The sequence below is a fragment of the Tursiops truncatus genome, chromosome 1 (assembly GCF_011762595.2).
Source record: "Tursiops truncatus isolate mTurTru1 chromosome 1, mTurTru1.mat.Y, whole genome shotgun sequence".
Taxonomy (NCBI): domain Eukaryota; kingdom Metazoa; phylum Chordata; class Mammalia; order Artiodactyla; family Delphinidae; genus Tursiops; species Tursiops truncatus.
This window is the reverse complement of record NC_047034.1, coordinates 78,266,126-78,279,299: the sequence shown is the minus strand read 5'-3', so window position 1 is coordinate 78,279,299 and position 13,174 is coordinate 78,266,126.

The following is a 13,174-nucleotide window of genomic DNA, read 5'->3' as shown; positions in this document are numbered from 1 at the left end:
TGTCTCAAATGGAATTTTCTGGAGGTTTTGTTTTAGGGGAGGAGATGCTGGTGGGGACACAATTTTTTCCTGAAAATACATGGATCAAATTACAAATGAAAGGGCATATTACTACTGCCCATAGAAATAAAAAGGATTATAAGGGAATACTATGAACAATTATATGCCAACAATTTAGATAAACTAGATGAAAAGGACACATTCCAAGAAAGACACAAGCCACCTAAACTGATTCAAGAAGAAATAGGAAACCTGAATAGGCCTATAACCAGAGATTAAATGAGTAGTAGTAGTCATAGTAGCAGTAATAGTAGTAGTAGTAAAACTTCCCACAAGGAAGAATTCAGGTCCAGAAGCCTTAACTTGTGAATTATAGCAAATGTTTAAAGAACACTAATCCTTTGCAAACTCTTCCCCCTACCAAAAAAAAAAAAAAAGAAAAAAAGAAAAACAAAAATAGAAGAGAGAACACCTCCCAAGGCATTTTATGAGGCCACTATTACTCTGATACCAAAACCAAAGACTTCACCAGAAATGAAAATGACAGACCAATATGACTTACACAAAGATAAGTAGCAAAGTAGTAGTAAACTATTCCCAGCAGCATATAAAAAGGATTATACATAATGGCCAAGTGAGATTTATCCCAGGAACACAAGGTTGGTTCAACATATGAAAATCAATAAATGTAATGTACCATACTAATATAATAGAGGACAAAACCCACATCATCTCAAAAGCAGAAAAGCATTTGAGAAAATCTAACACTTTTTCCTTTTAAAAACAATCAACAAACTAGGAATAGAAGAGGTTTTCCTCAATCTGATAAATTACATCTATGAGAAACCCACAGCTAACATTATACTTAAAATGAGGGACTGGGGACTTCCCTGGTGGCGCAGTGGTTAAGAATCCGCCTGCCAGTGCAGGGGACACGGGTTTGAGCCCTGGTCTGGGAAGATCCCACATGCTGCGGAACAACTAAGCCCGTGCACCACAACTAGTGAGCCTGTGCTCTAGAGCCCACGAGCCACAACTACTGAGCCCGTGTGCTGCAACTACTGAAGCCTGCATGCCTAGAGCCCATGCTTTGCAATAAGAGAAGCCACCACAATGAGAAGCCTGCGCATGGCAACGAAGAGTAGTCCCCGCTCACTACAACTAGAGAAAGCCTGCGTCAGCAACAAAGACCCAACACAGCCAAAATTAAATAAATAAATAAATTTATATTAAAAAAATTTAAAAAGTGGGAGATGGAAAGCCTTTTTCTCTAAGATTGGGAACAAGACAAAAATGTCCACTGTCCCCAATTCTCCTCAACATTATATTTGAAGTTCTAGCTAGGGCAGTTGGGCAAGAAAAAGAAATAAAACCAACAAAATTGGAAAGGAAAACTCTAAATCTGTTTGCAAATGGCTTGATCTTGTATATAGAAAATTCTAAGGAACCCCCACAAAAATTTATAATTAATTAGTGAATTTATCAAAGTTGTAGGATACAAAATCAATATGCAAAATCAATTGTATTTCTGTGCACTAGAAATGAAGAATCCAAAAATAAGAATTCAATTCCATTTATAACAGCATCAAAATAAATGAAATATTTAGGTAAATCTAACAAAAGAAAGATTTATGCACTGAAAACTACAAAACATTGTTGAAAGAAATGAAAGAAAACATCCCATGTGCCTGGATCAGAAGATTTAATAGGGTTAAGATGACAATAATCCACAAACTGAACTACATATTCATTGCAATCCCTATCAAATCCCAGCTGGCTTTTTTTTTTTTTTTGGTAGAAATTGCAAGCTTATCCTAGAATTTATATAGAAATGCAAAGGACCCAGAATAATAAAAACAATCTTGAAAAAGAATAGCAAAGTTAAAGGATTCACACTTCCCAATTTTAAAAATTACTGCAAGCAACAGTAATCAAGACAGTATGATACTAGAATAAGTATGATACTAGACATATAAATCAATGGAACATAACTGAGAGTCCAGAGTAAATTTATATAACTATGGTCAACTGATTTTTTAAAAAAAATTTTAACATCTTTAACATCTATACATATACATATATCACCATATCTCTTCCCTCTTGCGTCTCCCTCTCTCCCACCCTCCCTATCCCACCCCTCTAGGTGGTCACAAAGCACCGAGCTGATCTCCCTGTGCTATGCGGCTGCTTCCCACTAGCTATCGATTTTACATTTGATAGTGTATATATGTCCATGCCACTCTCTCACTTTGTCACAGCTTACCCTTCCCCCTCCCCATGTCCTCAAGTCCATTCTCTAGTAGGTCTGCATCTTTATTCCTATCCTGCCCCTAGGTTCTTCATAACCATTTTTTTTTATATTCCATACATGTGAGTTAGCATATGGTATTTGTTTTTCTCTTTCTGACTTAGTTCACTCTGTATGACAGACTCTAGGTCCATCCACCTCACTACAAATAACTCAATTTTGTTTCTTTTCATGGTTGAGTAATATTCCATTGTATATATGTGCCACATCTTCCTTATCCATTCATATGTCGATGGACACTTAGGTTGCTTCCATGTCCTGGCTATTGTAAATAGAGCTGCAGTGAACATTGTGGTACATGACTCGTTTTGAATTATGGTTTTCTCAGGGTATATGCTCAGTAGTGGGATTGCTGGGTTGTATAGCAGTTCTATTTGTAGTTTTTTTAAGGAACCTCCATACTGTTCTTCATAGTGGCTATATCAATTTACATTCCCACCAACAGTGCAAGAGGGTTCCCTTTTCTCCACACCCTCTCCAGCATTTATTGTTTGTAGATTTTTTGGTGATGGCCATTCTGACTGGTGTGAAGTGATTGTAGTTTTGATTTGCATTTCTCTAATGATTAGTGATGTTGAGCATCCTTTCATGTGTTTGTTGGCAATCTGTATATCTTCTTTGGAGAAATATCTATTTAGGTCTTCTGCCCATTTTTGGATTGGGTTGTTTGCTTTTTTGATATTGAGCTGTATGAGCCGCTTGTAAATTTTGGAGATTAATCCTTTGTCAGTTGCTTCATTTGCAAATATTTTCTCCCATTCTGAGGGTTGTCTTTTGCTTGTTTATGGTTTCTGTTGCTGTGCAAAAGCTTTGCAGTTTCATTAGGTCCCATTTGTTTATTTTTGTTTTTATTTCCATTTCTCTAGGAGGTGGATCAAAAAGGATCTTGCTGTGATTTATGTCATAGAGTGTTCTGCCTAGGTTTTCCTCTAAGAGTTTTATAGTGTCTGGGCTTACATTTAGGTCTTTAATCCATTTTGAGTTTATTTTTATGTATGGTGTTAGGGAGTGTTCTAATCTCACACTTTTGCGTGTACCTGTCCAGTTTTCCCAGCACCACTTATTGAAGAGGCTGTCTTTTCTCCATTGTATATTCTTGCCTCCTTTATCAAAGATAAGATGACCATATGTGCGTGGGTTTATCTCTGGGCTTTCTATCCTGTTCCATTGATCTATATTTCGGTTTTTGTGCCAGTACCATACTGTCTTGATTACTGTAGCTTTGTAGTATAGTCTGAAGTCAGGGAGCCTGATTCCTCCAGCTCTGTTTTTCTTTGTCAAGATTGCTTTGGCTATTCGGAGTCTTTTGTGTTTCCATACAAATTGTGAAATTTTTTGTTCTAGTTCTGTGAAAAATGCCAGTGGTAGTTTTATAGGGATTGCACTGAATCTGTAGATTGCTTTGGGTAGTACAGTCATTTTCACAATGTTGATTCTTCCAATCCAAGAACATGGTATATCTCTCCATCTATTTGTATCATCCTTAATTTCTTTCATCAGTGTCTTATAGTTTTCTGCATACAGGTCTTTTGTCTCCTTGGGTAGGTTTATTCCTAGGTATTTTATTCTTTTTGTTGCATTGGTAAATGGGAGTTTTTCCTTAATATCTCTTTCAGATTTTTCATCATTAGTGTATAGGAATGCAAGAGATTTCTGTGCATTCATTTTGTATCCTACTTTATCAAATTCATTGATTAGCTCTAGTAGTTTTATGGTAGCATCTTTAGAATTCTCTATGTATAGTATCATGTCATCTGCAATCAACTGATTTTTAACAAGGGTGCCAAGAAAATTCAATGAGAAGGATAATCTCCTCAACAAATAATGTTGATGTAACTAAATATTCACATGCAAAAGAAAGAAGATGGACCACCTACCTCACACCATATATAAAAATTATCTCAAAATTGATATCAACCTAAATGTATGACCTAAACTATGTATCTCTTTGGATAAAATATAAGAATGAATCTATGACCTTAGATTTAGCAATAATTTCTTAAGTATGACCTCAAAAGCACAGCCGGGGGAAAAAAATAAGATAAGTTGGACTTCATCAAAAGTAGAAACTGTTTTGCTTCAAAGGACATAATCAAGAAATTGAAAAGACAAACCCCAACATGTGAGAAAATATTTGCTAATCATATATCAGGTAAGGGAATTGTGTGTGTGTGTGTAATGTAAAATCATGCAGCCACTTTTGACAACAGTTTGGCAGTTCCTCGAAAAGTTAAACATAGAGTTACCATATGACCAGCAATTCCACTCCCAGGTATCCACCAAAAAGAGCTGAAAACATATGTCCACTCAAAAGTGTGTACATGGGGGCTTCCCTGGTGGTGCAGTGGTTGAGAGTCTGCCTGCTGATGCAGGGGACACAGGTTCGTGCCCCAGTCGGGGAAGATCCCACGTGCCGTGGAGCGGCTAGGCCTGTGAGCGATGGCCACTGAGCCTGCATGTCTGGAGCCTGTGCTCCACAACAAGAGAGGCCACAACAGTGAGAGGCCTGCGTACTGCAAAAAAAAAAAAAAAAAAAAAAAAAGTGTGTACATGAACCTTCATGGCAGCGTTTTTCATAATAGTCAAAAAATGCAAACAATCTGAAAGTGTATCAACTGGATAAACAAAATGTGGCATTTCCATACAATATGATATATTTTCAGCAATAAAAATGAATGGAATCCTATGACATGGTACCTTGAAAATTTTATGCTAAGTGAAAAAAGCCAGACATGAAAGACTATATATTGTATGATTCTATTTATATGAAATGTCCAGGATAAGCACATCTATAAAGACAGAAAGTAGATTAGTTGCCAGGGGCTGGGAGGAGGGAGAGCAGATGATAGGAATGGAAATGGTGAGTGATAATGGCATGGAGTTTCTTTGCGGGGGGGGTGATAAAAATGTTCTGAAATTAGATAGCATTGATGGTTGCACAATTCTGGGGATATACTAAAAAAAAAACTGTGAAATAAAAAAGAACTAAATAAATGGAGAGATATCTCATGTTCATGGATAGGAAGACTCAATATTTTCAAGATGCCATTTCTTCCCAACTTGATCTATAAACTCAATACAATCCCAATCAAAATATTGGCAAGTTATTTTGTAGATATCCACAAACTGATTCTAAAGTTTATATGCAGAGGCAAAAGACCCAGAATAGCCAACACAACATTGGCGGGGAAGAACAAAGTCACAGGATGACATTACCTTAGTAATCAAGACAGTGTAACATTGGTGAAAGAATAGATGAATACATCAATGGAACAGGATAGAGAGCCCAGAAATAGACCAACAAAATATAGTCAACTGACTTTTTACAAAGGAGCAAAGACAAATCATGGAGGAAGGATAGTGTTTTCAACAAAAGGTGCTAGAATAACTGGACATCCACATGCAAAATAATGAATCTAGATATAGGCCTTATACCTTTCACAAAAATTAACTCAAAATGGATCACAGGCCTAAATGCAAATGCAAAATTATAAAACTAGAAGATCACATAAAAGAAAATCTAGACGACCTTAGCTTTGGCAATGATTTTTTTTTTTTTTTTTTTGCGGTACACGGGCCTCTCACTGCTGTGGCCTCTCCCGTTGCGGAGCACAGGCTCCGGATGCGCAGGCTCAGCGGCCGTGGCTCACAGGCCCAGCCGCTCCTCAGCATGTGGGATCTTCCCGGACTGGGGCATAAACCCATGTCCCCAGCATCAGCAGGCGGACTCTCATCCACTGCACCACCAGGGAAACCGTGCATTTAATTTTAATTAAAAAACTTCTGCTGGGTGAAAAGCACTGTCAAGAGAATGAGAAGACAAACTACAAACTGGGAGAAAGTATTTGCAAAGTACATATCTGATAAAAGATTGTTATCCAAAATATTCAAAGAACACTTAGAATTCAACAATCTTAAAAAACTATTAAAAATAAGAAGAAGATTTGGCCAGGCACAAAAGAAGATATACAGATGGCAAATAAGCATATAAAAAAGATATTCAGCATCATATGTCATTAGACAATTGCAAAATATAACAAAAATGAGATACAACTACACACCTACTAGAACGGCCATCTGCAAGCTGGAGATCCAGGAAAGCCAGTGGTATAGTCCAGTCTGAGATGGTCTGAGAACTGGAGTACTAATGGTGTATATTTCAGCTCAAGCAGTTAGGCAGAGGGAGAGGATTCAGCCTTCTGTCTTTTTGTTCTATTCAAGCTTCCTATTGAGGCCACAGGGTGCCTAGATATCTGTTTAAACATTTTATCTAGGTGTGTCTGTGAGGGTCTTTCTGAAAGAGATTAGCATTTGAATTGGCAAACTGAGTAAAGTAGATTGGTCTCAATGTGAGTGGGTATCATATTGATTTACTACACTTTGTTTATCCATTCGTCCATTGATGGACACTTGGGTTGCTTCCACTTTTTGGCTATTGTGAATAATGCTGCTATGAACATGGGTGCAAAATATCTCTTTGAGACCCTGCTTTCAGTTCTTTTGGGTACTATATACCTGAGGTGGGATTGCTGGATATGGTAATTTAATTTTTAATTTTTTGAGGAACCACCTTACTGTTTTCCATCATGGCTGCACCATTTTACATTCCTACTAACAGTACACAAGTGTTCTGATTTCTCCACATCTTTGCCAACATGATATTTTCTGGATTGTTTTTGATAGTAGCCATCCTAATGGGTGTGATTTTATGGGCTTTTTTTTTTAATCTCTGTCATTTTAGGGTTTTTAAAAATATACTTGATATCAAATATTGAAGTCTTGTTTTAAAACAAATTTATTACTAAAGCAAGCAAATAAAAAACTAAAACAAGTTCATTATTATTAAAACTTAAAGAAAAAATCATGATTCAGATAAATCACTCCTTCCTGGAGGAATAAGTGAAAGGGATGAGAAAGACTAAGGAACATTCCCCTAAAAGGAGTCTAAATGGAAGTTTCTCTATTATGGAAAGATGGGCACTGTGGCAAAAGAACTTCCTCCTAATATTATCTAGCTTTTTGTTCTCTTAGCCGTTTGGGCTTTGCCATTAAGCCAAACCAGAGGTTGGCTTTCTTCCTTGGGGAGGGGATAGCAGTCTATTAGGACAAGTTCTCCCCCACCTTCATGTGGCCCCACTCTGAAAACCACAGGAGGATAGTTAAATTTTATGCTAAGAAAACTCTGAAATGGATCAAGTTAGTCCATATTAACTTAATTCCAAAGCCTTACTGTAAGCAAGGCCAAAAAACATAATTCCTGCTATTTCCTATTCCATTTGCTAGGTTAAACTACTAACCTGTTATGTTGTCTAATCTAGTACACTAAAAATTATGTAATGAAATAAAATGTCCGGAGAAAGACACTAAAATTGTACATTATCAGAAGATACTTCAAATTTGGATATTAACCTTTTTCATTATCAAATTTCCAGGAAAGAAATAAAGTTGGCAGATTAAATCTCCATCCCTTGTAAATTAAACCCCATAGAAAATCCAGACTCCTTTACTAAGTTCACAGAAATTAAAATGCAAAAAATCATTATTCTCCAATTACTTATGCTACTCAGTCTTTGCTAGCAGTGTTCTTAGACAGGTGCCTGGGTAGAATCAGAGTTGTTTCATCAGGTATAGCCTGAGCTGTTTTCACTGGAAATTTTATTTAGTATCCTAAATTTGAATTGATTCAGTCAAAATTTCTCATGTCTCTTACTTTCAAACAATCCAAAATGTAATAGGATACTTAATACTAAACTACTGAATTATTAAAAATATTAAATTAATATTAATTTAATTAAGCCAAAACATTAAAATAAAAACATCAACTCCAAGGCCATAGAGCCCAAACAAATGGTGTTATCAGAACACAGCATAGTACTTGGTGAGATATGTCAGAACCACATAGCTGTTTCTAAACATCATAGCAGAAACTCAGTGTCAAGAGTAGAGAAAGAAGAGAAAAATCTTTACAGAATTAGCTTCTCTGGCTTACTAATTGTTCTATGACAGTTATCTGCTTTATGCCAGTTATCTATGATTTGTAAACATAGTCTCATTGAGAGAAATGTTTCCCATGAAGCGGTTAATTATGGTATTGTGTTTAAAATGTGGCAGGTAGAGGCGGAACTCACCTACATAAATTCTTTCCTCTTTCAGGGAAGGACACTTGAGATCTTCCTGCCTTGTTATAAAATTTAGAAATTTACAGGTTGGCAGTCTCATTTTCAGGTTACTAACTATGGTATTGTTGATGAAAAAAATTGATCAGCAGTCGATCTAAGAAAGAAATGGAGAATTTTACTTGAGCCAACCTGAGGATTATAAGCTGGGAAACAGTCTTTCAGAAAGCTCTGAGGTCAAAGCACAGTTACACAAGTTTTTGAGACAATGAGGTACACGTCAAATGATGTATTATTGACAGTTTAACACAATCAGATCTACAGGTGCAAAGTGAGTTGTGGGTCATGGGTCATCGCAGCCCCTTACAAGATTAAGAAGGAAGGTTATCTCCTAAGGAATTGTAACCGTTTATAGTTTAAGAAGGAATGTATCTTCCTAAGGAGGTCTGGTTAATGCAGATGCACAACACACACTAAGGGGGAGGGTGGAGGCCCAAACGGGCAGAGAAAAATTTTATGTTTAAATTTTTCTTGTCTTGCCATAAAATATGAATTTTATTTCATCAGTCTAATGAGCTTATTGGTTTTGATTTTACACGAGCATAATCAAAATTGATTAATTTTCATTTCCCCTTTTAGCCCTCTTTTCTTGTGGCACCCAAAGGCTGATTTGAATATAGGCTCTGTTTAGTGACATAATTTCCTATACTCTCTTGTGCGTGTTCATTTTCAGCCCTTGCACAATGACTCCTGCCACTGTATAAATGCTATGGAATTGACTAGGTCTGTGAAAACTGCCTCTTGGTCAAGATTTCCCCTTTGTTTTTTTTGTTTTTTGCGGTACGCGGGCCTCTCACTGTTGTGGCCTCTCCCGTTGCGGAGCACAGTCTCTGGACGCGCAGGCTCAGCGGCCATGGCTCACGGGCCCAGCCGCTCCGCGGCATGTGGGATCTTCCCGGACCAGGGCACGAACCCGTGTCCCCTGCATTGGCAGGCAGACTCTCAACCACTGCGCCACCAGGGAAGCCCTCTCCTTTGTTTTAATTGGAGAATTCTCTTTAGCAAATTTCAGAATTTTAGAAACTGCTTCTAATATCCTGAGGGATATTGGTCATTTATTCTACGTGGGGTTTGTGGAACTTCTGGAATCTGAGAAGTCAATGTCTTCTACCAGTTTTAGAAAATTCTTGGTCTTTATCTACTGGAACATTTCTTCTAGCCCTTACTCTTTCTCTTCTTTTTCAAGGACTGTAATTTCACATATATTATACTTTTTTACTGTATTCCACGTGTCTTTGATGCTGTGCTCTTTTTTTTTTTCTTTTTTTCTGTCGCTCATTTTGGAATCACCTATTGACCTATCTTCCACTTCACTGATTCTGACTTCTGCTGCATTCAGACTGCTGTTACACACACCCAATGGGTTCTTATTTCCATTTATTGTATTTTTCATATTTAGAATGTCCATCTGATTTTTTATAGATGCCAACTCTATATTGAAGTAAATTATCCATCTTATCATCTTTACCCATCTTTTCCTCTATTTACTTAAACCTACTAGTCATAGTTAATTTAAAGTCCTGTTAGCTCTAATATCTGGGTATGTTTCTGTTAACTTTTAGTGTTTAGTCATTTGAATTTCATTTTTACCATGCCTTATAATTTTATATTGGATCCTATACATTGTAGATGAAAAAATTGTAGAGGCTCTGGATAATGTTATCTAACTTCCGAAGAGTTAAGTTTTGTTCTGGTAGGCAGAAGGAATACTAGTGGATCACTTTGATCCTATAAAGACTGGGTCTTAAGCTTTGTTAGATCTATTCTGTTTCATTACTGTACTACCCTTACTCTAAGGGTATGGCCTTTTAAGGGGTCTTAACTGAAAGCTCTGGCTGTCTTTCTACCTTGGAGAGGCTTGAAGTCCAAATTGTGTTGGATGCTGAAATCTCTACTTAGCTCATTACCCTCCAAACTGCTGTTTCCTGGTATGCTTTTTGACATCTTGTTTTGCGTATGCTGTGTTTAGAAACTGGCCACTATCTTGAGGGAAATTTGTACCGAGATTATTGAGCTACTACTTCTCTGCCATTCTTCCCCTCCCTGGGAGTCCTCCTTCAAGTCTCAGCCACTTTGGCAGCTCTGAACTTTATTTGAGTCTTCAGCCCAGTAACACTGCATCTTTTATTTGGACTTTATTCTATAGTGACTGATTTGGAAAATTCCCTCAGGAGAAAAATCCCAGGGTGAATATGGAGTTCATTTCATGTGCTTCTCTTCTCAAGGATCATAGATTCAAGTCCTGTCTGCTTAGGTTACTCGTCAGTGCCTTCAAAGAGTTGTTTTTATATTTTTCTATATTTATATATGTAATACTTACATATTTATAAATATTTATATATTCTATTCTATCCCACCCATCCCCACACCCAAGGTGGGGAAGAGTCAGTCTGATACATGCCCCTCCATCTTAACTGGAACTGGAAGTTTCAGCACTTCTTAGCTTTTGAGTTTGCAGTAACTTCACTGAACTGTTTATCTGCCTCAACTAATGAAGACGGCATATTCATTTTAAATTTGGGAACCCCATTTGTTTCAATTTGTGTATTAGATAAAATCTACCGCTAGCCTATGGACAAAGCCAAAGTCTGAGTCTGCTAGGAGAGCAACTTCAACTAATAGGATTAGAAGCCTGATTTCAGAGAATTAGGTGGCAAAGAATGTATGTAAAGTCAGGAAGTATAGACATCAAATGCATACAGTGCATATAAGCAAACTGGTTATGAACGGAAGTGAGAGATATGATGGTGGTTAGAGGGGGAAGGCTTTGTTTTAGTGATGAGGAAACTTGAGCATGTTTATAGCCTGGGCATGGAGCTAATGGAGAAAGGGAGGCCAAAGATACTAAGACAACAAAAGATAATTAAGAATTCCCTAGTAGAGATGAGAGTGATAGAGTAAGTTGCTTCAGTAAGATAGATTGGGGGAAAAAGAGAGGTAAAGATATAGATTAAGTTAGGAGGTTTGAAAGAAAGAATGAGATACCTGATAGTGTCATTTTCTGGAAGCAGTTGGAATCATGATGGGAGAGACTACTTAAAGATAAAGAAATAGTAAAGAAGCAGAATGAAAGACTGGATGAGTTTCACGAGTGAGATACGTCTCTGATGACTCCCAGTTTTGAGGCTTAGGCAACTCAGTGGATGGTAGTGTTGGGGTTAATAAAACAGAACTGAAGAGCAGATTTGGGAGGAAAAAATGAGTTATGAAGAGTTCATCTTTATTCACACTGAGTTGATCAATAATAGTGACTGGGCTTCTCTGGTGGCCCAGTGGTTGAGAGTCCGCCTGCCGATGCAGGGGACGTGGGTTTGTGCCCCGGTCCAGGAAGATCCCACACGCCGCGGAGCGGCTGGGCCCGTGAGCCATGGCCGCTAAGCCTGCACGTCTGGAGCCTGTGCTCCGCAACGGGAGAGGCCACAGCAGTGAGAGGCCCGCGTACCGCAAAAAAAAAAAATAATAATAGTGACTATTGCCTATGAACCTTGGGATCCATAGTACCCACTACAAAGATAAACCTTCTCCCTTGCAGGTCTTGCAGGTCACAATGGGGTTACCTCCCTATAAACCCATTGTAAGTTGAAAATACCTTAAGTCAAAATGCATTTTATATACCTAACGTACCAAACATCACAGCTTAGCCTAGCCTACCTTAAATGTGCTCAAAACACTTACATTAGCCTACAGTTAGGCAAAATCATCTAACACAAAGCCTATTTTATAATAAAAAAGTGTTGAATATTTCATGTAATTTATTGAATACTATACAGAAAGTGAAAAACAGACTGGTTGTATGGGTACAGAATGGTTATTAATGTATCTGACTGGGAGCCCAGCATCACCAGGGAGTATTACCCCATATCTCTAGCCCAGGAAAAGATCAAAATTCAAAGCTGTAAATCTGGTTTCTACTGAATGCATATCGCTTTCACACCATGGTAAAGTCGAAAAATTAAGTGGAACCAGTAAGCGGGGGCCTTCTATAGAATAGTGCAGCAGGAGCGTTCTGCTTTGCTGGAGACTCAGCTTCCATTCTTAGAGGACACTTGAATATAAGAAAAGGATTTTCAGAACAAACATTTAGTGGACGATTTATTTGACCTAGGAACTTTTTTTTAACCATGAAAACTCCCTCTGACTTGATGGTGGATACCAAGCTATATATACTTTACTATGAGTTCTTCATGAAAAATGACAATCAGAAAGTCTCAACAGAAAGGAAAATTGAGGTTGTTTAGGAGAAAGGTTTTTACAATAACTAAAAGAAAAATTGAAAGGAAAAGATTTTAAATGAGGGGATAAGAAGGGAAGAGAGGGAAAGGAGGCTAGACAACAACCTGGAGAAGTAATGATTCTGAGGAGAATAATATAAAATATAAGAGGATGACTGATTTGGAGGGTGGAGGACAAAAACCAGGAAAATATGGAGAGAGGGAATGAGAAAAGGAGAAACTTTTTGAGGTTGGATATTGAGGACGGTGACAATGAAGCAGACAGGAAGAAAAAAGAAAGCAGGTCTGGAAATGAAAAGCTCTCCAGGTTGAGGTGGTGGGTGGAGAGAAAACAGGGAGATGACAGAGGGTTAAGAGGCAGCGGCGGGCGTTTGTGCAAGAGGGACCGAAGCAATCTGGGCGGAGCAGGTGGCCGAGGCAGCCGCGGAGGAGGCCTGGTCTTTCCAGGTCTCCACCAC